The following is a 27,823-nucleotide window of genomic DNA, read 5'->3' on the forward strand; positions in this document are numbered from 1 at the left end:
CCTTCGAAACGTCATGCCAATTATGTCGAGTCATCCCCCGAAAATTTAATACAGAAAGTGCACCACCATTTCTGTCTTTGCAGAAGGCTTCAATAACTGAAATATGATTTGTCAGAAGCCAACATTCAAGCAAGAGCGGCCATTTACACTTATCTCCACACTCGTGAAGGTAACTCACCTATTTTAAACAGGTTGGTGCCTGGATATGAAAAATGGATATTTCATAAGAATGTTAAGCGCTGCAGAGAATGGCTCGGTGTAGGTAAACTGGCTAAAGAACAGCCTAAAATGGACCTCCACCATAGGAAACTCTTGTTAAGCGTTTTGTGGGATATTGTTGGTGTGATCCACTTTGAGTTGCTGCCACTCAATGTAACTATTACATCAGACTTCTATTGTCGATTGTTAGGGCGCTTGAATATTTCACTGAAAGGAAAGAGGCCTGCTTTGATCAGTGGTAAAGGTGTTGTGTTACACCAGGATAATTCACGGCTCCGTACAGGAAGGTTCACATTTGCAAAGATTGAAGATTTAAACTAAAAAACCACTTTCACGTTCTTTTTAATCTTCAGACCTTGTCCCATCTGAATATCATTTACTCTGAAGTTTACAGAACTATTTTGATGGAAAACCCTTGGAACACATAAAGATGTCAAAACTACTCTCTCTACATTTTGTTCCATCAAGTCCCAAGAATTTTATAGAAGTGGTATTCAGAAACTTGTGAATCGGTGACAGGAAGTAATTAATAATAATGCAATTTAAATTATTTATTAAATAACATTAAAATTATTTGAAATACTTTCCCTTTTTCTGAACCTAAAATAGGACATTACTTAAGGGGTGACTTGATACATTCTCGAATCCAATTCTTAGTTATAGGACGAATATATATAATTTGTGTAAAAAATAGAAAAATCCTTTAATGGATACAAATTCTCTCTATGCAATCCATAATATGTTTCCTTATCCACGTTTACTCACAACCCAAGGTCACTTTACTTGTCACACACAATATGTCACAACAATTAAATCAACTGTACGAACTATCAATATTAATGAACAGTGACACAAGACTCTAACCTTTACCATATTCTCCGCTATAAAAGGTCGTGAACATCATATCTATGGTACGTTTGTATTTTATTTACATGTGAAATACAAATGGGTTTCAACGAATATTAACATTTTAAGTTAGGCTTACAAGAACAGGGAAACACAATTACACAAATCAAAGAACAAACACAAATCATGTACACTTTATTCCCTACAGTGAGATCACCCTTCCCAGTCTACTCAACTAAAGAAGAACCTTATATCACTGTAATTCTCATAATTGCTCTGTTTTATATAGAAATCTTCTCGACTTCCATTAAAATAGGGGCTTAGTGATAGCTGGGACATCTTTCTGTGGGTCTTTTAACATTGATATCTTAAATTGTGATCATTAATATGAAAGGAAAATTATTATGAAACACGGAAAACGTTTTAATGTGGTTGGATGGGTGAGCAACCTAATATTTTTATCCAATAACTCTTTGAAATTTAGTTATCTCACTGCTTTCTTATACTGTCTTTTCAAAAACATCAACAAAGAGTTTATAAACAGTCAGCAGTCAGAATATAGGAGCACCTTCAGTGGAACGATCGAGTAACTTTGGTATCTTATACTTTTTGTCACTTAGAGGTTATATGTGCAAGTAACATCAAGAATATTGTCCATGAACTTATTTTTATGTTATTTTAGGCCTTAGAAAAGGATAGATGAATCGTTGAAATTTGTTTCTAAACACCAGTTACTGCAGATAATTAAAAGCTGATCGTGCAAGCCATAATGAAACGTGTCTGATAGGCATCAAATTATAACTATATTTTTTAAAATTAAATAATGCAAATAAACTTAACTCTTAGAAATTATGCAATTAGTTGAAACTAACATTTCAGAAACCCTTCCTAAACCTCTCTTATTGTCATCAGTGATGGACACAAGAGTCAGTAAAACTAACAGGTTCTGTTTCTGAAGACGCTGGGCTGATAGAAGCTATTTAAGTCGAGATTGTTATTCGCGCTTCGTCAAGATAATGATTTGTTTTTAATTTGGGTAAATATATTTTATATTTGATTTGTGTTACTTTTTTGTTTGTTTAGTTGCTGTTAAATATAAAGTCGTACAATGAGCTATCTGTACACTGTCCACTGCGCGTATCGAAACGTGAGTTTTAGCATCATAAGCATGCAGACCTGCCGCTTAGGGAGCGTATGTCTATTTAAAACGAAATAAATTTCAATGCAGAAGGCGTAAAAGTGTACAAAGGCGAAAAGATAAAAACAACTGTCCTGTAAAAGTTCTTTTGTATGTTGCACATCGCCTATAATAGCAGAGGCAGCAAAAGTCATTATATTGGCTCGTTGGTCTAGTGGTAGGATTCTCGCTTCGGGTGTGAGAGATCCCGGGTTCGATTCCCGGACGAGCCCAATGTTATTCTCCTCGTCTGGAGAGTGATAATTATGATGGTTTCTGCACGAATTAGGGTAGTTGTTACCTGTTTGGAACAAACTTAATGGTTCTACTTTTGCCAAAAGTGAATCTCAAACATAAAACCTCTTATATTTAATGTAATTTTATTACGCTATAGTTCAATATAGAATTGGTTATCTTTTATCATTCTGAACTAATAATCAAACTGAGTCCAAAGAAGTCTCCTTTTTAAAATACGATTCATCATAAGTACTTTAAAATCGAAATTATAACACTCAATTGAATTTTCACTTGTGATATAATGTTTTTGTAAAAGCTCATATTAATAATGGTATCACTAGGATATGGTGATAATATATACAATCTAATCATCAACTCGTTGGTCTAGTGGTAAGATTCTCGTTGCCCGTTCGAGTGACGACCTAACTCTACCAAATCAATTTTGTGCTTAGTATAAATGTCGAAGTTTTGGGTATATGAGTGTAATGGCACACGCCAATGATTCTTGGTACTAAGTTCTTTGGAACAAAGTTTGCAACTGAAAGATGTGTTATTGCCAAAATATTATCTAAAACAGAAAACTGTGAAACATTACATCTTATGACGTAAAATTCAAATCTATTGTAACAAGTATCGCAGATTGCACTGTAACAAAATTTTTTTCTTGTTCTTTGGCAGAAAGTGGTTCTAGAATTCTTGGGCAATCACAAAGCTGAAAATTATGTGCAACTTGTTTAATCTCTTGTGTAGAACTAAGTCGAAAAGGGTCGCAGCATGTCCCTGAAAGTCCGTATCCTTGACGTTCATATTGATAAATTCAAGGAGAACAGGGGAGCATACTTAGAGAAGCAAGGCGAGTGTTTCCACCAAGATATACTGGACTTGGAACGTCGCTACCAAGGAGCGTATAACGAAAAAACGATGGGATAATATATTTGGGGCTAATACGTGAAAGTGATTTATATTGCAGTCGCAAATCTGAAAAACTACTCACTTCCAAATATTTTTATATAACTTTAGTATAAATACATGTAAATCTTGATTCATATCTTGTTTTATTCAGTCCTTACGTCAATGAAAATGTGCAAATTTGCTCGTAATTTCTAAAAAAGCAAAGTTTGAAGGGAATAATGGCCATTTTCATTACTTTTACAACATAAGCAATGAAGAAATAACACATACTATCCAGGAACACTGTGTTGTGTTACATAGTGTTATTTTCTGATCACACTAAGAATCGTACTAGACACAGCGAAATCGTTTAACTATGAAAAATGAACCTTTCAATCTGTCGTGGATCATTTCAAAATATGCTGGTAAATTATTAGTTTCTAATATAACTCATTGCTGTTTAACTATATGAACCACAAAAAGAAATTATCAGTCATTCTGTGATTTAACGTTCAAATAATAATACCACAAGAGACAATGGAATATAAACTGTTGTCAGCAAAGTTACCAACCATGATATTAATAACAGAACAGAATGGATTGTTCTAGTGGCTGCTCCGATAATAAAACTAATTGTTGGACACGTAAAGAAGAAATTTGACAGGAAGAATTTTAAGCGTAAAGGGAAAAAGAATACGAATTTATGATTGATAATTTTAGCTGAAAACAATGAACTTTATATGTGTTATCAAAAAACACTAAGATGTGTTTTACGTAAAAATCACACACAACAAAAGAAAGTTTATCAAAATTACTTTCCTCGAGTTATTACCGCTTTCTTAAGTATAGTTTAGTGTCTGTAATGTATTGTTGCGTTGAAAATTAACATTTTCCAAGGTTATGCCTCACCCATTGAAAAATAAAAACTTCACAATATTTCTTGATTTGTCCTTATTGCTGAACATAAGTCACAAGTCAATTGCGGTGAATATTGAATAATTCGACAAATAGTAGAAATATTGACAGAATCTTGAGTGAGTAAGACCTCTTAGAGAGTACGATGGCCAAGTGGTAGAGTTACAGCTGGATTTTGTAGACCATTTGTAAATTAAGAACGACATCCAATAACAGAAGTAGCTGTACTGTAAGTTCAAGGTAAAAATACTTTAAAACTCTGAAGATTTTTTAAAAAATTAATTTGTAGGATATCGAATGAATTATTGTAGCTCTCAGTGAGGTGTGAAAGTATTTATTACGATAGAAAATTATTAATGACGTTGTACTTTTTAAAATGAATGAAGAAACTATTTAGAAACGTGTAGTTCTTATGTTATCCGTTACACAGATTTCCCTCATAGCAGAAGTAGAGTTCGCGAAGGAGTTTTGGATTACTTTACGAATTTCCACTGTTCTCGTGTAAGAAGAACGAGATAACAAATAGAAATGTAAAACCACAATATTCAGTTACAGAACGGAATGAAGAAATACACAATGTAATAAACCAAAATAAGAGCAAATGTTTATAACCAGTGTGTGTGTGTGTGTGAGGAGTTGGGAATAGTAAAGGAAATGAAAAATATTACATTTTCAGTGTTAATAACTCACTGTAACCCTCGTGTAAGGTACAAAGAAAAATGATATTAAACCATGAAATAAAATTAATTACAGGCTCGGCATGGCCAGGTGGTTAAGGACTGGACTCTTATTACGAGGATCGCCGGTTCGAATCCCCGTCACATCAAACATGCTCACCATTTCAGCCTTGGAGGGATTATAACGAGATGGCCAATCCTACTCTTAGTTGGTAAAAGAGTAGCCCAATAGTTGGCAGCTGGTAGTGAAGACTAGCTGCTTTCCCTCTAGTCTTATACTGCTAAATTAGGGACAGTTAGAGCAGATAGCCCTCGCGAAGCTTTGCGTAATTAAAAAAACAAACAAACTAAATTGCAGCTACAGGTAAGGATACACATACCAGATAAAAATATCTAGGTAAAAGTTTTAAAATAATGAATATTATCTTCACAAAGTCGTGCAAAATACTGTCAACTTAAGAATGTTCAAAATCTCCGAAACAATTAAAAGGGGAAAGTCCCGTTTTGAAACCAAAAGTATACACAATGAATAAAAGAATAATTCTCTTCACTATTACCGTAACTATCTCGAGAAAAATATGTATATCAAGCACTGGACGCATTTCATGTTGGAGAAACATTTTTTTTAATCACACGTCATCCCAAACAAGTTGGCGAATTGAATCAAAACATTATAATGCTAGAATCCACAGTTTCATGACTAATATAGAACATATCGTTCTTCATATATAGTCCTTAATAAACTATGTTCCCTACGTGTAATTTGGTTCTGCACATCACTACACAATGGGTTACGTGTTGTGCGCCAAACCCAAAGGCCACGATCAGGAGCCTGGGCAAAGAACGATCAATCAAGTTGCCCTTGCTGAAACCTAGAGATCCAGTGCTTCGGTCTCAGGAAGAGGGAATGGGAGTACCCCGAGAAAACCCACTTTCACGGCCGAATAATCTACCCTGACAGTGCCCGAAAGCTGATGAAAAGAAAATTAATGTTAGTAACACATACAGAAATGAAACACATATGAATAAAGACAGAAATGTAGAAGTAGCTAAATGGTTGGTGACTTGGAAAACATATTTCTCCGTTCTTGTAAAGCAGCGAAAATATTCGAGTTGAACTTTCGTTCCCATCTGATGATCAGAGGTGTTGAGAAGGATCATGAGGGAGGAGGTGAGTGAATCCTCTGGTTCCTATTCTTTGGTATGTTGTTCTTCCATGATCTGGGGTGATATTTGTCTTCTTGCAATTTCTGTTAGTGTCTTCTGAGTGTTTGCGAGCTCGTTGTCTGTTGCAACTGACGCGTCGGTAGTCATAACTTGCATGGTTTGGGTCTGGCTTGTCTTTGTATCACATGAGGTTATCGGTGATGTCTGACTGGATTAGTTATATTTCTTCTTCTGGTTAGTTCAATGTTGAAGTTTAATGTACTCGTCGGTTTGAGTGTCGTTCTCTTTTGTCCTGGTTGTGAGTATTGGGATGTTACTGGCAGTCAAAATTAGCGGCATCGATGGAGTTGTAGGGTTTGCTGGACGTGGGGAATTATGGTTGTCACACTTACTCGGTTGGGGTGGAGTTGATCGACGGCGGGGACGTTCGGTTCTGAAATGAAAATAGTGTAAGTCAAAGTCTTGGTTAAGTATGTACTCTGCACTTGTTTGTGTTGAGTTACTATATTTATAAAATGAGTTGGTAGACCTGTAGTTTTGGAGCATATTCTGTGTACGGCATGGAATGTCGATGATGTCGCTGTTTCCAAATAGTGTTGTATTTCAGTTGAAGTTATAGAAAGATGAACGTTTTTTATGAACACAGAGTTCAGGCTGCTAGAGCTTTCAATGGAAGAGTACTGGACGTTGATGTTTGCGTTCTACGGTTTGCACAAATAAGCGTGGTCATGTATCATGGAAGGCTGTAGTACTGTATCACGACAACGTGAGATTCTTATCTCCTTTGGATCGGCTGAGACGTAGGGTTTATGCTGGCCGATGAAGGCAGTAATCTGGCAAAAGGAAAAGTCCATCGGAAATTACCCGTAGTCCTAATGATGTCTACGCACAAAGGAAGCTGAACGTTGAAGGTATCTTGACAGCTAAAACTTTATACGTCTCAACTGATTGAGAGACTTGTGACGAATGTCACCAACAAAACCAATTTACGTGACCCTTTGAAAAAACTTTTTTTTTTGTAATAATGTATTGTAAGAAACATCTCTTTCTTTAAAAGTAAGTGTAATTATTACGTTACTATTGTCAAGAAGGCAAACTTTTCAATTCCACGTAACTTAGTCAGTGTATAATTATTGTTAATAAAACATGTTTGTTAGTTGTCGTTTTACTAAACACAAAATTACACAATGGATAACCTGAGCTCTGCCTACCACGGGTATCGAAACCCAGTTTTTCACAGACTTAGAGCCGTGCCACTGGGGAGAAAATAGATTACAAAATTGAATTTTAATGATCATTGTTATCACAAGTTTGCTTTCTCGAAATTGTCGTAAAATAGAATGCTAAAATTCCCCAAACGTGGAGAGATTTTAATACGAAAATAAAAAATGAGCATTTAGAACTTCTTATAGGGCTGTACATGCCACCTACAAAAATTATAAGATATTTTTGTTTGACTTTATCCAAGTGTTACAAGAATTACTTCAGAGTGATTAAATAAAAAACAGAAAAACAATAATGTTCTAAGGTTATTGAATGTAATAATATAATAAGTTCACCTTAATCCGATAAGATTCTCAAAAACTATACCTAAAACGTAATGACAGATAATTATTCTAAAACTTCTTATGTAAGATTATGGAAGACTGTCTTTCACACAAAGAACACGCAGGATGTGGTGCAATACATCTTTGGACAGCTATTCATCACGTGGAAAATCTGCTCTTCATACACCACAGGGAATCCTCAATTGCGCCTCCTAAAGGAACCACACGGAGGTGATAGTTCTGTTATAAGCTATGGGCAGGTTTGAGAATAATTTTTTGTTCAAGGAGGACAGTGCCACTGCCCACATTGCTTGCATTTTACAGGATGGTTTCGATCAGATGGACGTTAGAAGATTGCTATGTCCGTCAAAGTCTCCAGATTGTAATCTCATTGAAAATTGTTAGGCAGAACTGAAATACAGAATTGTTAACAACAACCATAAAAGATTTTCTGCAGCTGAGTTTCAGTGCCTCCTAATGACAAGTTGGAATGAAAAGCATGGTGAATTACATCAATAACCTTACTGACAATATGACTCGTCGCCTTACGAAAGTGATTAGAGAAAGGAGTAAGATGTACTGAATGTTTAATATGAACAAATATAAAGTTACAAACGCTATGTATCATAATTTGATATCACACACTACTGTCCAAAATCGTAAGGCCAATGAACATAAAGAAAAAATATGCATTTTGCGTTGTTAGACTCAACAACTTATTTGAGTAGAGCTTCGAAAGAAGAAAATAAGAAGAGGGAAAATAAAAATAAAACCTTTTTTAGCATTTAATAGGGAGAATGTGAACACAGATTAACAATAAACATTTAGAACTCTATAAATTAGGATTTCGACTTGCCTTGGTAGACGCAGAAGGTAGCCGAAGTGGCTTTCTATAAAAATAGAACACACACACACACTTTATAATTTATTGAATAAATTGTAATGATACTATATTCATCTGGTTTTCATTAATTCAAAAAAACGACTTTCGAAATTATGATAAAGTAATACACATAAACAACTGAACTTCAAAAAAAGTGGAAGATGTTTATTGTAAAAAACGAAGTACAGGAAATATTTAGGAGATACGTTTATTTACAACTTATGCTCAAATATGAATGAGACGGGTGTTGCAGATATAGTGAGGTTGACATATTATTATATTATTCTTATTAGTTACTTTCTTATACAACGATTAATGCATTCCGTTCTTATTGACACTGTATTCTAATTCAATCAAAAATATTTTATATTGCTGAATTCATTTTACAAAAAAACAATTCCTTAAAAATATCTGTTGTATTTCTATGTTCTGTCTTTAGGTTAACAGGAAATGAGTAAATTAAAAAAGAATACAATTTCTTATTTGACGGCCGGGCATGACCACGTGGTTAATTCACTCGACTTAGAGTCTGAGAGTACCATACTCGTTGTTCAGTCAGGGGGGGAGGAGGCGTTATTATGTGACATCAATCCCACTATAAGCGATGGGTAGTGATCAAATTGATAATACTTTGGGTGTGTTGAAAACAGTGTGTTCATATAATATATAAAAACAACATCAACAAGTAGTTTGTTAGTTTAGGGGAATGATTCTGGCATTCGGTGCGAGAAGTCATGGGTTACAATCCCAGACGAGCCATTTTCTTTCATTTTTAGCAACACTTCTGAGCATTTAAAAAGGTCTGTTATTCTTACACCATTGGAGATCTATATACGAAGATTGGACGCAACATTTGGCATTTATTTACGTAAGAACCCGTAACTGAATAATAAAACCCAGTAAATACCGGGCCCGGCATGGCCACGTCGGTTAAGGTGTTAGAATCTTCGTCACACGATACGTGCTCGCCCTTTCAGCCGCGGGTACGTCATAAAAGGACGATCAATCCCAATATTTGTTGGTAAAAGAGAAACCCAAGAATTAGTGGTTGGTGTTGGTCACAGGTATCCTTCTTTCTAGTCTTACACTGCATAATTAGAGATGCCAGGCACAGAGAGCTAATTTGTGTTATAACCAATGCCATCTATTGGAAGTTTTCTTGGCAATGTCTAATCGTTTTGATAGATGACAACTGTTACGCCAACACTCTCTCCTCTTCTGAAAAATTTGGTATTATGAAGTACTGGAAGCCATGGTGATATAATAGGTTTGGGATGTGAAAAACTTCAGCACACTGTCACCAATTACAGTGTTTCTTTTAACTAGTCATAAATATTTTGTCCACAGAGTGCTTTTTAAATAGTCTGTAATTTGTTCATATTCTTCAGCTGTGTTACTCCGAATATTTTGAAATTTCGAAAACCGAACTGGACTGATTTTTCACTTGTCAACTAAGATTTATGGAAATATTTTCTCAAATAACAAAAGCTTAACAGTTTGATTTACTTGCAAAGCTGGATTTGGGAGAAATGTGAAAAATTCATCCTTGCTTTGATCATTTGAGCTGCACAAAAAGTCCCTTTCTCTGCTCGCTGCCATTTGGGCTATTAAACTAATAACCCAAATAGTTATAACATTGACTACTAGAGGACAGCCCAGTTTCAATTGTAAAAATAAATATAAAAAACTTTATTCCCGGGTAAACGCATGTAACTGAAGAAGGACAAACCTCTTTAATTCTATGTATTATTTTCAATATAATTATTTTTTCTGGAACCTAATTACATGTTAACTTTCTGTAACGTATGTGTTGAAATGTACTTTAAAGTTTTGTTAGTGAATTTTAATATACATGGATGTTATACAACATAGTACATTTATATCAACTAAAAAACGCTTATATTGCAAGATAAACGTCATCTTGCGGGAGAACAATAAGTTTTCAGATTTTCAACACCAGATTAAGAGTTTCGATTCCCCATGGTGGACACAGTAGATAACCAGATGTGGATTTACTATCATAGAAGCAGAGATGGGTGAGAAAAAATCGCGGTGAATATGAGTTTAAATTTATTAAACAAGTCTATAAATATACTTTTTGCAAAAACTGTGATATAAAACCATTGCAACCTTATTGCTAATAAAGATAAACAGGTTAGTTTATACAGTCTGGTAGATATATGATGGCCCACCATGGCCAGGTAGTAAAAGCACTCGACTCGTAATCCGGGTGTTGTTCTTTTTGTGTTCCAGAAAGAAGTTAGTGAATAAGTTACCTTATTGAGCTTTTATTACTTACTAACACAAACTAGTTTGTTTTTTATTTTATTAATCACAAGAGAACATATTTCTCTTGGTTCATCGGCAGTAAACGTTACATGAACACACTTAACTGAGAAACAAATTCAAGATTAACACCCACAATTTTTTTTAACACAAATATACCTTAATATACAAACGGATAAACAATACATTTTATAGAGTTTTGGCAGCTAGTCATCGCCACCCACAGCCAGCTTTTGGGCTACTCTTTTACCGACGAATAGTGGGATTGACCGTTACACTATAACGCCCCCAAGGTTGAAAGGGCGAGCATGTTTGGTGCGACGGAGATTCGAATCAGCGACACTGAGATTACAAGTCGTGAGCCTGAACTACCTGGCCATGGCGGGGGCAGATTCTTTAATAAATAAAGTAATATCTAGCTTGTAAATAAGTATCATTAGAGCAAAATAAATGTCTGAATGAGATCAATATTGCTTAACTATTTCCGTGATATATAACAGGATTAAAAAATTTATTACTTAACTACAAATGCTGAATATATTTTTAAATGTTTCAGAGAAAGGAAACATTTTTCTATACTTAAAAAGGCGAGGGTGCTTCAAATTTCAATATTTGTTGAAACAAAAAAAAATTGTTTTTACATATACAGTCATGTGAAAAAGATAGGGCACCCTACCCCCTAATAACTAGTGTTACACACTTTGGCTGAAATGACTGCAGTGAGACGCTTCTTGTAGCTATCTACAAGCCTCTGACATTGGCCTGAAGAAAGTTTGCCCCACTCGTCAATTCAAAATTCTTTCAGCTGTCAGATGTTTGAGGGGTTTCTTGCATGTACAGCCTGTTTCAAGTTACCCCACAACAAATAGAAATGTAAAAGCCCAATCTTCAGTTACAGAACAAATTGGAGAAATACACAATGTAATAAACCAAAATAAAGGGCAAGTGTTTATAACGAGTGTGTGTGTGTGTGTGGTGTGTGTAAAGAACTGACAAGAGTAGAGGAAATGAAAAATATTACATTTTCAGTGTTAATAACTCACTGTAACTCTCGTGTTATATAGAAAGAAAAATGAAATTAAACCACAAAATAAAATTAATCCCATAAAAGAACATGCCCAGCATGGTACACTCAGCAGATAGTCCGATATAGCTTTGTTATAAAATAAAACACACACCCGTTCCTAACATGTTTAAAGAAATTGAACTTGCATAACAAAGACGATTATAATAAACTGAAATCATGTAAAATAATAATACATAAATGTCTGTGTGTCACATGTGTTAAAGCGGCCCTGTAAAATAGTAGTTGAAAACCGCCCACTTGTTACAGAAACCCAATAATACATTTGTTCAAGGCTGTCTGTATGACACGTATGCTATAGCGGCCCCGTAAGATAATAAAATAATAGTAATTGATTTCGTGGTGACGACATTATAGTTCTCTTGATCTGTCACTTGAGAAATATCTTTATAATTTTAAAATGTAAATGAATTTCGTGAGAATTTTGCTAAGAGATGCCTCGGCATGGGCATTGGATTCTAAATCCGAATGTCGCAGGTTCGAACCTCGGTTGCACCAAACATGGTCGCCCTTTCAGCCATGAAGGCGTTATAATATGACTATCAAACCAATTATTCGTTGATAAGAGAATAGCCCAAGTGTAGGCTGTGAGTAATGATCCATTTCGTAATACTTTTAGAGTATTTAAGGTGACAGCTTGTTAATACCCTTAGAGAACAACTTTATTTTACTTAGACGAAATATATGTAGCATCAAACTAAATAGATATTTTCATATACTTTACAAAGAAATGACACGTGACAAAGAGAACATAACTCTAACTATTTATCGCCGTCTGTATCATAATACGAAGCAGTTTCTTCAAGCCTCATTTCCTCACAAATTTTATCTCTGACCTACGTAAACAACCAACAGTTTCACGATTGATAAGTCTCGAGGAGAAAATTAATAAATTACGTATTATAGGGTCTCATTTCTTTATCAAAAACACCTTAAAAAGAAAGGCAAAATTCTGACGGAAGTCAAGGCGAAAGGTTCTGTTCTCAACATAGGCTTCGAATGTTAGCTGATTTTTTAGTGTTTTTGGTTTGGGACGTTCTGGAATCTTTCAATTTAAAACTAGAAAGCTTTATTGCAGTCTTTCATATCAGCATCTAAATGTCGAAACGATACATTCCACCTCAATACGAAGCACGTTTTGAACGTTTCTAAAACTGCATGTCACATTCTAGGGATGTGATTTTCAGCCTGAGGTTTCATTCCTCTAATAATGTAAAATATGTGTAATTTCTAATATGCAAACCGTATTCTAAGACTGTTTCCTTCTTGCTGCAGTAATTGATTTCGTGGTGACGTCATTATCATTCTCTTGATATGTCACTCGAGAAATATCTTTATAATTTTAAAGTGTAAATGAATTTCGTGAGAATTTTGATAAGAGATGCCTCGGCATGGTCATTGGACTCGAAATCCGAATGTCGCATGTTCGAACCTCGGTTGCACCAAACATTGTCGCCCTTTCAGCCATGGAGGCGTTATAATATGACTATCAAACCAACTATTCGTTGATAAGAGAATAGCCCAAGTGTAGGCTGTGGGTAATGATCCATTTTGTAGTACTTTTAGAGTTTTTGAGGTGACAGCTTGTTAATACCCTTAGAGAACAACTTATTTTACTTAGACGAAATATATGTATTATCAAACGAAATAGATATTTTCATATACTTTACAAAGGGATGTCAAAAATCGGCTCGTTTGTCTAGGGGTATGATTTTCGCTTTGGGTGCGAGAGATCCCGGTTTCAAATCCCGGACGAGCCCTTTTCTTTCACTTTCAGTAATACTTCAGAATACTGAAAAAAGTGTATTCTTCTTACACTATTTTACATCCATATACCAAGATTGGATGTGTTTGTCATGCATAAATTTATATATTTGCAGAAATGTAAAGTTTTCATTACACCGCGAGGGGAACCTGAGGATTTACTAAAACCTCCTTCCCCTAAACTCCTGAATTCACCAGCTTCAAAATGGGCTCTTACGTAAATAAAAACTAAACGCTCTAAATATCTTTCGTAAGTTCAATACCTCTCGGTGGAGTCAGCAGATATCCCGATCTAGCATTGCTTCAAGACAACACACACACCCGATCCTAACATGATTGAAGAAATTAAAGTCGCATTACAGCGACGATGATAATAAACTGAAAAAAAGTGTAAAATAATAACACATAAATGTCTGTGTGTCACGTGTGTCAAAGCAGCTTTGTGAAATAGTAGTTCAAGACCGCTTACGTGTCACAGCATCCCTGAAATACATTTGTTCAAGGCTGTCTGTGTGCCACGTATGCTAAAGCGGCCCTGTAAAATACTACTTCAAGACTGTCTCTGTGTCACGTACTCTATAGCAACCCTGCAAGTACAATGTCAGAATATCATTCATTTATATTAAAATGCAAAATAATTTATTGTGGTTTAATTATTTATCAAAATGAATATAACATAACATAAACAAAAACTAATATATTTATCCAACTACATCTAGATGAGATAGTGACAAGTAATTCCATTTTGTTAATTTGGAAATTGTTGTATACTTCAAAATATACATTCACCCTGCCATTCGCCCTGATTCAGATCTCATTAACCTCTGTAATATTTAAGGTGTATTAGATTTTGCCGATATAAATATACTTATGATGCCATTTCTTTATAGTACACTTTCAAACTTAACTGTTAAAGCCACGACGCTGCCTCGTTAGAGCGGAAACAGAAACACGTGTTTAGTCAAATTAATTAATATTAACAAAAGGAGAAAATTTCATTCAAACTACCACACTTTAACCAATAATATATTTCCATATCTTACGAAATTCTTCAAAAATCCCAATCACTGAATTTCAATAAAGAAACAGCGATAGAAAAAGAAAGAGTTGTGCAAAAAGAAAGTGATCGTTACGGCTACAAAACGTCAAACTCTTCTTGCACTGTACATCGTAATATCATAAGACTCAGATATGTTCATTACGTATATTTTACGAATGAACTAAATCATTATTCGGTATTGTAAGTACGTCGCACAAAGTTAGGCGTTTGTAAAAGGATCTCGAGAAGTAATTTCACGATTTTGTGTATGTATGTACTGTTGTAGGATTTATGAACATTTATTAATGCAATATAGTGTTTCTTTCCATTAATAGATCTTTAATTATATGTCTCTTAATTTTACCATTAACATGAAAATTCTTTATTTGTCAGTTGAAGAGTGTGTTTTTCTTGTAGCAAAACCACATGGAGCCTGTTCCATCGAGGAGTATCAAACCCTTGATTTTAGGGTTGTCATTCCGAAGCCTTACAGCTATCCCAGTTGAATGAAGTTGGGTCCATTAGCAATGTAAAAATAAATATTAAGAGTTAAAACTCCACTCATAATAACAATGACGAAAAAGGTGCATCAGGAATCATACGTAATTCAAAAGAGAAACTTATTCCTAATAAACGAGCAGGTATGAAGATGACATTCGAAGAACTACTACTTGTATATGTTAGTGGCACTTTTACGTTCTTAAATATATGTCACGTGACAAAGAGAACATAACTCTAACTATTTATCGCCGTCTGTATCATAATACGAAGCAGTTTCTTCAAGCCTTATTTCCTTCTGTCCTACGTAAACAACCAACAGTTTCACGATTGATAAGTCTCGAGGAGAAAATTAATAAATTACGTATTATAGGGTCTCATTTCTTTATCAAACACACCTTTAAAAGAAAGGCAAAATTCTGACGGAAGTCAAGGCTAAAGGTTCTGTTTTCAATATAGGCTTCGAATGTTAGCTGATTTTTTAGTGTTTTTGGTTTGGGACGTTATGGAATCTTTCAATTTGAAACTAGAAAGCTTTATTGCAGTCTTTCATATCAGCATCTAAATTTCGAAACGATACGTTCGACCTCAGTACGAAGCACTTTTTGAACGTTTCTAAAACTGCATGTCACATTTTAGAAATGTGATTTTCAACCTGAGGTTTTATTCCTCTAATAATGTAAAATATGTGTAATTTCTAATAAGCAAACCGTATTCTAAGACTGTTTCCTTCTTGCTGCAGTAATTGATTTCGTGGTGACGTCATAATCGTTCTCTTGATCTGTCACTCGAGAAATATCTTTATAATTTTAAAGTGTAAATGAATTTCGTGAGAATTTTGATAAGAGATGCCTCGGCATTGTCATTAGATTCTAAATCCGAATGTCGCAGGTTCGAACCTTGGTTGCACCAAACATGGTCGCCCTTTGAGCCATGGAGGCGTTATAATATGACTATCAAACCAACTATTCGTTGATAAGAGAATAGCCCAAGTGTAGGCTGTGGGTAATGATCCATTTTATAGTACTTTTAGAGTTTTGAGGTGACAGCTTGTTAATACCCTTATAGAACAACTTTAATTTACTTAGACGAAATATATGTATTATCAAACTAAATAGATATTTTCATATACTTTACAAATGGATGTCGAAAATCGGCTCGTTGGTCTAGGGGTATGATTCTCGCTTAGGGTGCGAGAGGTCCCGGGTTCAAATCCCGGACGAGCCCTGTTCTTTCACTTTCAGTAATACTTCTGAGCAGTGAAAAAGATATATTCTTCTTACACTATTTTATATCCATATACCAAGATTGGATGTGTTTGTCATGCATAAATTTATATATTTGCAGAAATGTAAAGTTTTCATTACACCGCGAGGGGAACCTGAGTATTTACTAAAACCTCCTTCCCCTAAACTCCTGAATTCACCAGCTTCAAAAATGGGCTCTTACGTAAATAAAAACTAAACGCTCTAAATATCTTTCGTAAGTTCAATACCTCTCGATAAACTCAGTAGATACCCCGATCTAGCATTGCTTCAAGACAACACACACACCCGTTCCTAACATGATTGAAGAAATTAAAGTCGCATTACAGCGACGATGATAATAAAATGAAAGAAATGTAAAATAGTAACACATAAATGTCTGTGTGTCACGTGTGTTATCAGCCCTGTGAAATAGTAGTTCAAGACCGCTTACGTGTCACAGCATCCCTGAAATACATTTGTTCAAGGCTGTCTGTGTGCCACGTATGCTATAGCGGCCCTGTAAAATACTAGTTCAAGACTGTCTCTGTTTCACGTACTTTATAGCAACTCTGCAAGTACAATGTCATAATATCATTCATTTATATAAAAATGCAAAATACTTTATTGTGGATAAATTATTTATCAAAATGAATATAACATAACATAAACAAAAACTAATATATTAATCCAACTACATCAAGAGGAGATAGTAACAAGTAATTCCATTTTGTTAATTTGGAAATTGTTGTATACTTAAAAATATACATTCACCTTGTCATTCGCCTTGATTCAGATCTCATTAACCTCTGTAATATTTAAGGTGTATTAGATTTTGCCGATATAAATATACTTATGATGCCATTTCTTTATAGTACACTTTCAAACTTAACTGTTAAAGCCACGACGCTGCCTCGTTAGAGCGGAAACAGAAACACGTGTTTAGTCAAATTAATTAATATTAACAAAGGAGAAAATTTCATTCAAACTACCACACTTTAACCAATAATATATTTCCATATCTTACGAAATTCTTCAAAAATCCCAATCACTGAATTTCAATAAAGAAACAGCGATAGAAAAAGAAAGTGATCGTTACGGCTACAAAACGTCAAACTCTTCTTGCACTATACATCGTAATATCATAAGACTCAGATATGTTGATTACGTATATTTTACGAATGAACTAAATCATTATTCGGTATTGTAAGTACGTCGCACAAAGTTAGGCGTTTGTAAAAGAATCTCGAGAAGTAATTTCACGATTTTGTGTATGTATGTACTGTTGTAGGATTTATGAACATTTATTAATGCAATATAGTGTTTCTTTCCATTAATAGATCTTTAATTATATGTCTCTTAATTTTACCATTAACATGAAAATTCTTTATTTGTCAGTTGAAGAGTGTGTTTTCTTGTAGCAAAACCACATGGAGCCTTTTCATCAAGGAGTATCAAACCCTGATTTTAGGGTTGTCATTCCGAAGCCTTACAGCTATCCCAGTTGAATGAAGTTGGGTCCATTAGCAATGTAAAATAAATATTAAGAGTTAAAACTCCACTCATAATAACAATGACGAAAAAGGTGCATCAGGAATCATACGTAATTCGAAAGAGAAACTTATTCCTAACAAACGAGCAGGTATGAAGATGACATTCGAAGAACTACTACTTTTATATGTTAGTGTCACTTTTACGTTCTTAAATATATGTCACGTGACAAAGAGAACATAACTCTTAACTATTTATCGCCGTCTGTATCATAATACGAAGCAGTTTCTTCAAGCCTTATTTCCTTCTGTCCTACGTAAACAACCAACAGTTTCACGATTGATAAGTCTCGAGGAGAAAATTAATAAATTACGTATTATAGGGTCTCATTTCTTTATCAAACACACCTTTAAAAGAAAGGCAAAATTCTGACGGAAGTCAAGGCTAAAGGTTCTGTTTTCAATATAGGCTTCGAATGTTAGCTGATTTTTTAGTGTTTTTGGTTTGGGACGTTCTGGAATCTTTCAATTTGAAACTAGAAAGCTTTATTGCAGTCTTTCATATCAGCATCTAAATTTCGAAACGATACATTCCACCTCAGTACGAAGCACTTTTGAACGTTTCTAAAACTGCATGTCACATTCTAGGGATGTGATTTTCAACCTGAGGTTTTATTCCTCTAATAATGTAAAATATGTGTAATTTCTAATAAGCAAACCGTATTCTAAGACTGTTTCCTTCTTGCTGCAGTAATTGATTTCGTGGTGACGTCATTATCGTTCTCTTGATCTGTCACTCGAGAAATATCCTTATAATTTTAAAGTGTAAGTGAATTTCGTGAGAATTTTGATAAGAGATGCCTCGGCATTGTCATTAGATTCTAAATCCGAATGTCGCAGGTTCGAACCTCGGTTGCACCAAACATGGTCGCCCTTTCAGCCATGGAGGCGTTATAATATGACTATCAAACCAACTATTCGTTGATAAGAGAATAGCCCAAGTGTAGGCTGTGGGTAATGATCCATTTTATAGTACTTTTAGAGTTTTTGAGGTGACAGCTTGTTAATACCCTTATAGAACAACTTTAATTTACTTAGACGAAATATATGTATTATCAAACTAAATAGATATTTTCATATACTTTACAAATGGATGTCGAAAATCGGCTCGTTGGTCTAGGGGTATGATTCTCGCTTAGGGTGCGAGAGGTCCCGGGTTCAAATCCCGGACGAGCCCTGTTCTTTCACTTTCAGTAATACTTCTGAACAGTGAAAAAGATATATTCTTCTTACACTATTTTATATCCATATACCAAGATTGGATGTGTTTGTCATGCATAAATTTATATATTTGCAGAAATGTAAAGTTTTCATTACACCGCGAGGGGAACCTGAGGATTTACTAAAACCTCCTTCCCCTAAACTCCTGAATTCACCAGCTTCAAAAATGGGCTCTTACGTAAATAAAAACTAAACGCTCTAAATATCTTTCGTAAGTTCAATACCTCTCGGTGGACTCAGCAGATATCCCGATCTAGCATTGCTTCAAGACAACACACACACCCGTTCCTAACATGATTGAAGAAATTAAAGTCGCATTACAGCGACGATGATAATAAACTGAAAAAAATGTAAAATAATAACACATAAATGTCTGTGTGTCACGTGTGTCAAAGCAGCTTTGTGAAATAGTAGTTCAAGACCGCTTACGTGTCACAGCATCCCTGAAATACATTTGTTCAAGGCTGTCTGTGTGCCACGTATGCTATAGCGGCCCTGTAAAATACTACTTCAAGACTGTCTCTGTGTCACGTACTTTATAGCAACCCTGCAAGTACAATGTCAGAATATCATTCATTTATATTAAAATGCAAAATAATTTATTGTGGATAAATTATTTATCAAAATGAATATAACATAACATAAACAAAAACTAATATATTTATCCAACTACATCTAGATGAGATAGTAACAAGTAATTCCATTTTGTTAATTTGGAAATTGTTGTATACTTCAAAATATACATTCACCCTGCCATTCGCCCTGATTCAGATCTCATTAACCTCTGTAATATTTAAGGTGTATTAGATTTTGCCGATATAAATATACTTATGATGCCATTTCTTTATAGTACACTTTCAAACTTAACTGTTAAAGCCACGACGCTGCCTCGTTAGAGCGGAAACAGAAACACGTGTTTAGTCAAATTAATTAATATTAACAAAAGGAGAAAATTTCATTCAAACTACCACACTTTAACCAATAATATATTTCCATATCTTACGAAATTCTTCAAAAATCCCAATCACTGAATTTCAATAAAGAAACAGCGATAGAAAAAGAAAGTGATCGTTACGGCTACAAAACGTCAAACTCTTCTTGCACTGTACATCGTAATATCATAAGACTCAGATATGTTCATTACGTATATTTGACGAATGAACTAAATCATTATTCGGTATTGTAAGTACGTCGCACAAAGTTAGGCGTTTGTAAAAGAATCTCGAGAAGTAATTTCACGATTTTGTGTATGTATGTACTGTTGTAGGATTTATGAACATTTATTAATGCAATATAGTGTTTCTTTCCATTAATAGATCTTTAATTATATGTCTCTTAATTTTACCATTAACATGAAAATTCTTTATTTGTCAGTTGAAGAGTGTGTTTTTCTTGTAGCAAAACCACATGGAGCCTGTTCCATCGAGGAGTATCAAACCCTTGATTTTAGGGTTGTCATTCCGAAGCCTTACAGCTATCCCAGTTGAATGAAGTTGGGTCCATTAGCAATGTAAAAATAAATATTAAGAGTAAAAACTCCACTCATGATAGCAATGACGAAAAAGGTGCATCAGGAATCATACGTAATTCAAAAGAGAAACTTATTCCTAATAAACGAGCAGGTATGAAGATGACATTCGAAGAACTACTACTTGTATATGTTAGTGGCACTTTTACGTTCTTAAATATATGTCACGTGACAAAGAGAACATAACTCTAACTATTTATCGCCGTCTGTATCATAATACGAAGCAGTTTCTTCAAGCCTTATTTCCTTCTGTCCTACGTAAACAACCAACAGTTTCACGATTGATAAGTCTCGAGGAGAAAATTAATAAATTACGTATTATAGGGTTTCATTTCTTTATCAAACACACCTTTAAAAGAAAGGCAAAATTCTGACGGAAGTCAAGGCTAAAGGTTCTGTTTTCAATATAGGCTTCGAATGTTAGCTGATTTTTTAGTGTTTTTGGTTTGGGACGTTATGGAATCTTTCAATTTGAAACTAGAAAGCTTTATTGCAGTCTTTCATATCAGCATCTAAATTTCGAAACGATACGTTCGACCTCAGTACGAAGCACTTTTTGAACGTTTCTAAAACTCCATGTCACATTCTAGGGATGTGATTTTCAACCTGAGGTTTTATTCCTCTAATAATGTAAAATATGTGTAATTTCTAATAAGCAAACCGTATTCTAAGACTGTTTCCTTCTTGCTGCAGTAATTGATTTCGTGGTGACGTCATAATCGTTCTCTTGATCTGTCACTCGAGAAATATCTTTATAATTTTAAAGTGTAAATGAATTTCGTGAGAATTTTGATAAGAGATGCCTCGGCATTGTCATTAGATTCTAAATCCGAATGTCGCATGTTCGAACCTTGGTTGCACCAAACATGGTCGCCCTTTAAGCCATGGAGGCGTTATAATATGACTATCAAACCAACTATTCGTTGATAAGAGAATAGCCCAAGTGTAGGCTGTGGGTAATGATCCATTTTATAGTACTTTTAGAGTTTTTGAGGTGACAGCTTGTTAATACCCTTATAGAACAACTTTAATTTACTTAGACGAAATATATGTATTATCAAACTAAATAGATATTTTCATATACTTTACAAATGGATGTCGAAAATCGGCTCGTTGGTCTAGGGGTATGATTCTCGCTTAGGGTGCGAGAGGTCCCGGGTTCAAATCCCGGACGAGCCCTGTTCTTTCACTTTCAGTAATACTTCTGAGCAGTGAAAAAGATATATTCTTCTTACACTATTTTATATCCATATACCAAGATTGGATGTGTTTGTCATGCATAAATTTATATATTTGCAGAAATGTAAAGTTTTCATTACACCGCGAGGGGAACCTAAGGATTTACTAAAACCTCCTTCCCTAAACTCCTGAATTCACCAGCTTCAAAATGGGCTCTTACGTAAATAAAAACTAAACGCACTAAATATCTTTCGTAAGTTAAATACCTCTCGGTGGACTCAGCAGATATCCCGATCTCGCATTGCTTCAAGACAACACACACACCCGTTCCTAACATGATTGAAGAAATTAAAGTCGCATTACAGCGACGATGATAATAAACTGAAAAAAATGTAAAATAATAACACATAAATGTCTGTGTGTCACGTGTGTTATCAGCCCTGTGAAATAGTAGTTCAAGACCGCTTACGTGTCACAGCATCCCTGAAATACATTTGTTCAAGGCTGTCTGTGTGCCACGTATGCTATAGCGGCCCTGTAAAATACTAGTTCAAGACTGTCTCTGTTTCACGTACTTTATAGCAACTCTGCAAGTACAATGTCATAATATCATTCATTTATATAAAAATGCAAAATACTTTATTGTGGATAAATTATTTATCAAAATGAATATAACATAACATAAACAAAAACTAATATATTAATCCAACTACATCTAGATGAGATAGTAACAAGTAATTCCATTTTGTTAATTTGGAAATTGTTGTATACTTCAAAATATACATTCACCCTGCCATTCGCCCTGATTCAGATCTCATTAACCTCTGTAATATTTAAGGTGTATTAGATTTTGCCGATATAAATATACTTATGATGCCATTTCTTTATAGTACACTTTCAAACTTAACTGTTAAAGCCACGACGCTGCCTCGTTAGAGCGGAAACAGAAACACGTGTTTAGTCAAATTAATTAATATTAACAAAAGGAGAAAATTTCATTCAAACTACCACACTTTAACCAATAATATATTTCCATATCTTACGAAATTCTTCAAAAATCCCAATCACTGAATTTCAATAAAGAAACAGCGATAGAAAAAGAAAGTGATCGTTACGGCTACAAAACGTCAAACTCTTCTTGCACTGTACATCGTAATATCATAAGACTCAGATATGTTCATTACGTATATTTGACGAATGAACTAAATCATTATTCGGTATTGTAAGTACGTCGCACAAAGTTAGGCGTTTGTAAAAGGATCTCGAGAAGTATTTTCACGATTTTGTGTATGTATTTACTGTTGTAGGATTTATGAACATTTATTAATGCAATATAGTGTTTCTTTCCATTAATAGATCTTTAATTATATGTCTCTTATTTTTACCATTAACATGAAAATTCTTTATTTGTCAGTTGAAGAGTGTTTTTCTTGTAGCAAAACCACATGGAGCCTTTTCCATCAAGGAGTATCAAACCCTGATTTTAGGGTTGTCATTCCGAAGCGTTACAGCTATCCCAGTTGAATGAAGTTGGGTCCATTAGCAATGTAAAAATAAATATTAAGAGTTAAAACTCCACTCATGATAACAATGACGAAAAAGGTGCATCAGGAATCATACGTAATTCAAAAGAGAAACTTATTCCTAATAAACGAGCAGGTATGAAGATGACATTCGAAGAACTACTACTTGTATATGTTAGTGGCACTTTTACGTTCTTAAATATATGTCACGTGACAAAGAGAACATAACTCTAACTATTTATCGCCGTCTGTATCATAATACGAAGCAGTTTCTTCAAGCCTTATTTCCTTCTGTCCTACGTAAACAACCAACAGTTTCACGATTGATAAGTCTCGAGGAGAAAATTAATAAATTACGTATTATAGGGTCTCATTTCTTTATCAAACACACCTTTAAAAGAAAGGCAAAATTCTGACGGAAGTCAAGGCTAAAGGTTCTGTTTTCAATATAGGCTTCGAATGTTAGCTGATTTTTTAGTGTTTTGGTTTGGGACGTTCTGGAATCTTTCAATTTGAAACTAGAAAGCTTTATTGCAGTCTTTCATATCAGCATCTAAATGTCGAAACGATACATTCCACCTCAGTACGAAGCACTTTTGAACGTTTCTAAAACTGCATGTCACATTCTAGGGATGTGATTTTCAACCTGAGGTTTTATTCCTCTAATAATGTAAAATATGTGTAATTTCTAATAAGCAAACCGTATTCTAAGACTGTTTCCTTCTTGCTGCAGTAATTGATTTCGTGGTGACGTCATAATCGTTCTCTTGATCTGTCACTCGAGAAATATCTTTATAATTTTAAAGTGTAAATGAATTTCGTGAGAATTTTGCTAAGAGATGCCTCGGCATGGTCATTAGATTCTAAATCCGAATGTCGCATGTTCGAACCTTGGTTGCACCAAACATGGTCGCCCTTTCAGCCATGGAGGCGTTATAATATGACTATCAAACCAACTATTCGTTGATAAGAGAATAGCCCAAGTGTAGGCTGTGGGTAATGATCCATTTTGTAGTACTTTTAGAGTTTTTGAGGTGACAGCTTGTTAATACCCTTATAGAACAACTTTAATTTACTTAGACGAAATATATGTATTATCAAACTAAATAGATATTTTCATATACTTTACAAATGGATGTCGAAAATCGGCTCGTTGGTCTAGGGTATGATTCTCGCTTAGGGTGCGAGAGGTCCCGGTTCAAATCCCGGACGAGCCCTTTTCTTTCACTTTCAGTAATACTTCTGAGCAGTGAAAAAGATGTATTCTTCTTACACTATTTTATATCCATATACCAAGATTGGATGTGTTTGTCATGCATAAATTTATATATTTGCAGAAATGTAAAGTTTTCATTACACCGCGAGCGTTAATAAATAACATTTTATTTTCATTAATATAATTGTCTGTCTAGTTGTACGTATACTGATCTATAAATAAATGTTTTTACCTCCACCTACTTGGGTCACCCTGTATATTTGCAGAAATGTAAATAAACCTAAGGATTTACTAAAACCTCCTTCCCTAAACTCCTGAATTCACCAGCTTCAAAATGGGCTCTTACGTAAATAAAAACTAAACGCTCTAAATATCTTTCGTAAGTTCAATACCTCTCGATAAACTCAGTAGATACCCCGATCTAGCATTGCTTCAAGACAACACACACACCCGTTCCTAACATGATTGAAGAAATTAAAGTCGCATTACAGCGACGATGATAATAAAATGAAAAAAATGTAAAATAATAACACATAAATGTCTGTGTGTCACGTGTGTCAAAACAGCCCTGTGAAATAGTAGTTCAAGACCGCTTACGTGTCACAGCATCCCTGAAATACATTTGTTCAAGGCTGTCTGTGTGCCACGTATGCTATAGCGGCCCTGTAAAATACTAGTTCAAGACTGTCTCTGTTTCACGTACTTTATAGCAACTCTGCAAGTACAATGTCAGAATATCATTCATTTATATTAAAATGCAAAATAATTTATTGTGGATTAATTATTTATCAAAATGAATATAACATAACATAAACAAAAACTAATATATTTATCCAACTACATCTAGATGAGATAGTGACAAGTAATTCCATTTTGTTAATTTGGAAATTGTTGTATACTTCAAAATATACATTCACCCTGCCATTCGCCCTGATTCAGATCTCATTAACCTCTGTAATATTTAAGGTGTATTAGATTTTGCCGATATAAATATACTTATGATGCCATTTCTTTATAGTACACTTTCAAACTTAACTGTTAAAGCCACGACGCTGCCTCGTTAGAGCGGAAACAGAAACACGTGTTTAGTAAAATTAATTAATATTAACAAAAGGAGAAAATTTCATTCAAACTACCACACTTTAACCAATAATATATTTCCATATCTTACGAAATTCTTCAAAAATCCCAATCACTGAATTTCAATAAAGAAACAGCGATAGAAAAAGAAAGTGATCGTTACGGCTACAAAACGTCAAACTCTTCTTGCACTATACATCGTAATATCATAAGACTCAGATATGTTGATTACGTATATTTTACGAATGAACTAAATCATTATTCGGTATTGTAAGTACGTCGCACAAAGTTAGGCGTTTGTAAAAGAATCTCGAGAAGTAATTTCACGATTTTGTGTATGTATGTACTGTTGTAGGATTTATGAACATTTATTAATGCAATATAGTGTTCCTTTCCATTAATAGATCTTTAATTATATGTCTCTTAATTTTACCATTAACATGAAAATTCTTTATTTTTCAGTTGAAGAGTGTGTTTTTCTTGTAGCAAAACCACATGGAGCCTGTTCCATCGAGGAGTATCAAACCCTTGATTTTAGGGTTGTCATTCCGAAGCCTTACAGCTATCCCAGTTGAATGAAGTTGGGTCCATTAGCAATGTAAAATAAATATTAAGAGTTAAAACTCCACTCATGATAACAATGACGAAAAGGTGCATCAGGAATCATACGTAATTCAAAAGAGAAACTTATTCCTAATAAACGAGCAGGTATGAAGATGACATTCGAAGAACTACTACTTTTATATGTTAGTGGCACTTTTACGTTCTTAAATATATGTCACGTGACAAAGAGAACATAACTCTAACTATTTATCGCCGTCTGTATCATAATACGAAGCAGTTTCTTCAAGCCTTATTTCCTTCTGTCCTACGTAAACAACCAACAGTTTCACGATTGATAAGTCTCGAGGAGAAAATTAATAAATTACGTATTATAGGGTTTCATTTCTTTATCAAACACACCTTTAAAAGAAAGGCAAAATTCTGACGGAAGTCAAGGCTAAAGGTTCTGTTTTCAATATAGGCTTCGAATGTTAGCTGATTTTTTAGTGTTTTTGGTTTGGGACGTTATGGAATCTTTCAATTTGAAACTAGAAAGCTTTATTGCAGTCTTTCATATCAGCATCTAAATTTCGAAACGATACGTTCGACCTCAGTACGAAGCACTTTTTGAACGTTTCTAAAACTGCATGTCACATTATAGAAATGTGATTTTCAACCTGAGGTTTTATTCCTCTAATAATGTAAAATATGTGTAATTTCTAATAAGCAAACCGTATTCTAAGACTGTTTCCTTCTTGCTGCAGTAATTGATTTCGTGGTGACGTCATTATCGTTCTCTTGATCTGTCACTCGAGAAATATCCTTATAATTTTAAAGTGTAAGTGAATTTCGTGAGAATTTTGATAAGAGATGCCTCGGCATTGTCATTAGATTCTAAATCCGAATGTCGCAGGTTCGAACCTTGGTTGCACCAAACATGGTCGCCCTTTGAGCCATGGAGGCGTTATAATATGACTATCAAACCAACTATTCGTTGATAAGAGAATAGCCCAAGTGTAGGCTGTGGGTAATGATCCATTTTATAGTACTTTTAGAGTTTTTGAGGTGACAGCTTGTTAATACCCTTATAGAACAACTTTAATTTACTTAGACGAAATATATGTATTATCAAACTAAATAGATATTTTCATATACTTTACAAATGGATGTCGAAAATCGGCTCGTTGGTCTAGGGGTATGATTCTCGCTTAGGGTGCGAGAGGTCCCGGGTTCAAATCCCGGACGAGCCCTGTTCTTTCACTTTCAGTAATACTTCTGAGCAGTGAAAAAGATATATTCTTCTTACACTATTTTGTATCCATATACCAAGATTGGATGTGTTTGTCATGCATAAATTTATATATTTGCAGAAATGTAAAGTTTTCATTACACCGCGAGGGGAACCTGAGTATTTACTAAAACCTCCTTCCCCTAAACTCCTGAATTCACCAGCTTCAAAAATGGGCTCTTACGTAAATAAAAACTAAACGCTCTAAATATCTTTCGTAA

At 34.5% G+C, this 27,823-nt stretch overlaps 5 non-coding genes across 5 annotated transcripts; all 5 read left to right on the forward strand.

The window, feature by feature from the left end:
- Positions 1-2,403: 2,403 nt before the first annotated feature.
- TRNAP-CGG (transfer RNA proline (anticodon CGG)) lies at positions 2,404-2,475 on the forward strand. The gene has a single exon. It is a non-coding gene; the product is annotated as a tRNA-Pro (tRNA).
- A 13,910-nt stretch (positions 2,476-16,385) lies between these two features.
- On the forward strand, positions 16,386-16,457 carry TRNAP-AGG (transfer RNA proline (anticodon AGG)). Its single transcript has one exon. It is a non-coding gene; the product is annotated as a tRNA-Pro (tRNA).
- A 2,672-nt stretch (positions 16,458-19,129) lies between these two features.
- Positions 19,130-19,201, forward strand: TRNAP-AGG (transfer RNA proline (anticodon AGG)). Its single transcript has one exon. It is a non-coding gene; the product is annotated as a tRNA-Pro (tRNA).
- A 2,679-nt stretch (positions 19,202-21,880) lies between these two features.
- TRNAP-AGG (transfer RNA proline (anticodon AGG)) lies at positions 21,881-21,952 on the forward strand. Its single transcript has one exon. It is a non-coding gene; the product is annotated as a tRNA-Pro (tRNA).
- Positions 21,953-27,492: 5,540 nt separating this feature from the next.
- Positions 27,493-27,564, forward strand: TRNAP-AGG (transfer RNA proline (anticodon AGG)). Its single transcript has one exon. It is a non-coding gene; the product is annotated as a tRNA-Pro (tRNA).
- The last annotated feature ends 259 nt before the right edge of the window (positions 27,565-27,823 follow it).

This window comes from Tachypleus tridentatus, chromosome 1 (assembly GCF_004210375.1).
Source record: "Tachypleus tridentatus isolate NWPU-2018 chromosome 1, ASM421037v1, whole genome shotgun sequence".
NCBI classification, from domain to species: domain Eukaryota; kingdom Metazoa; phylum Arthropoda; class Merostomata; order Xiphosura; family Limulidae; genus Tachypleus; species Tachypleus tridentatus.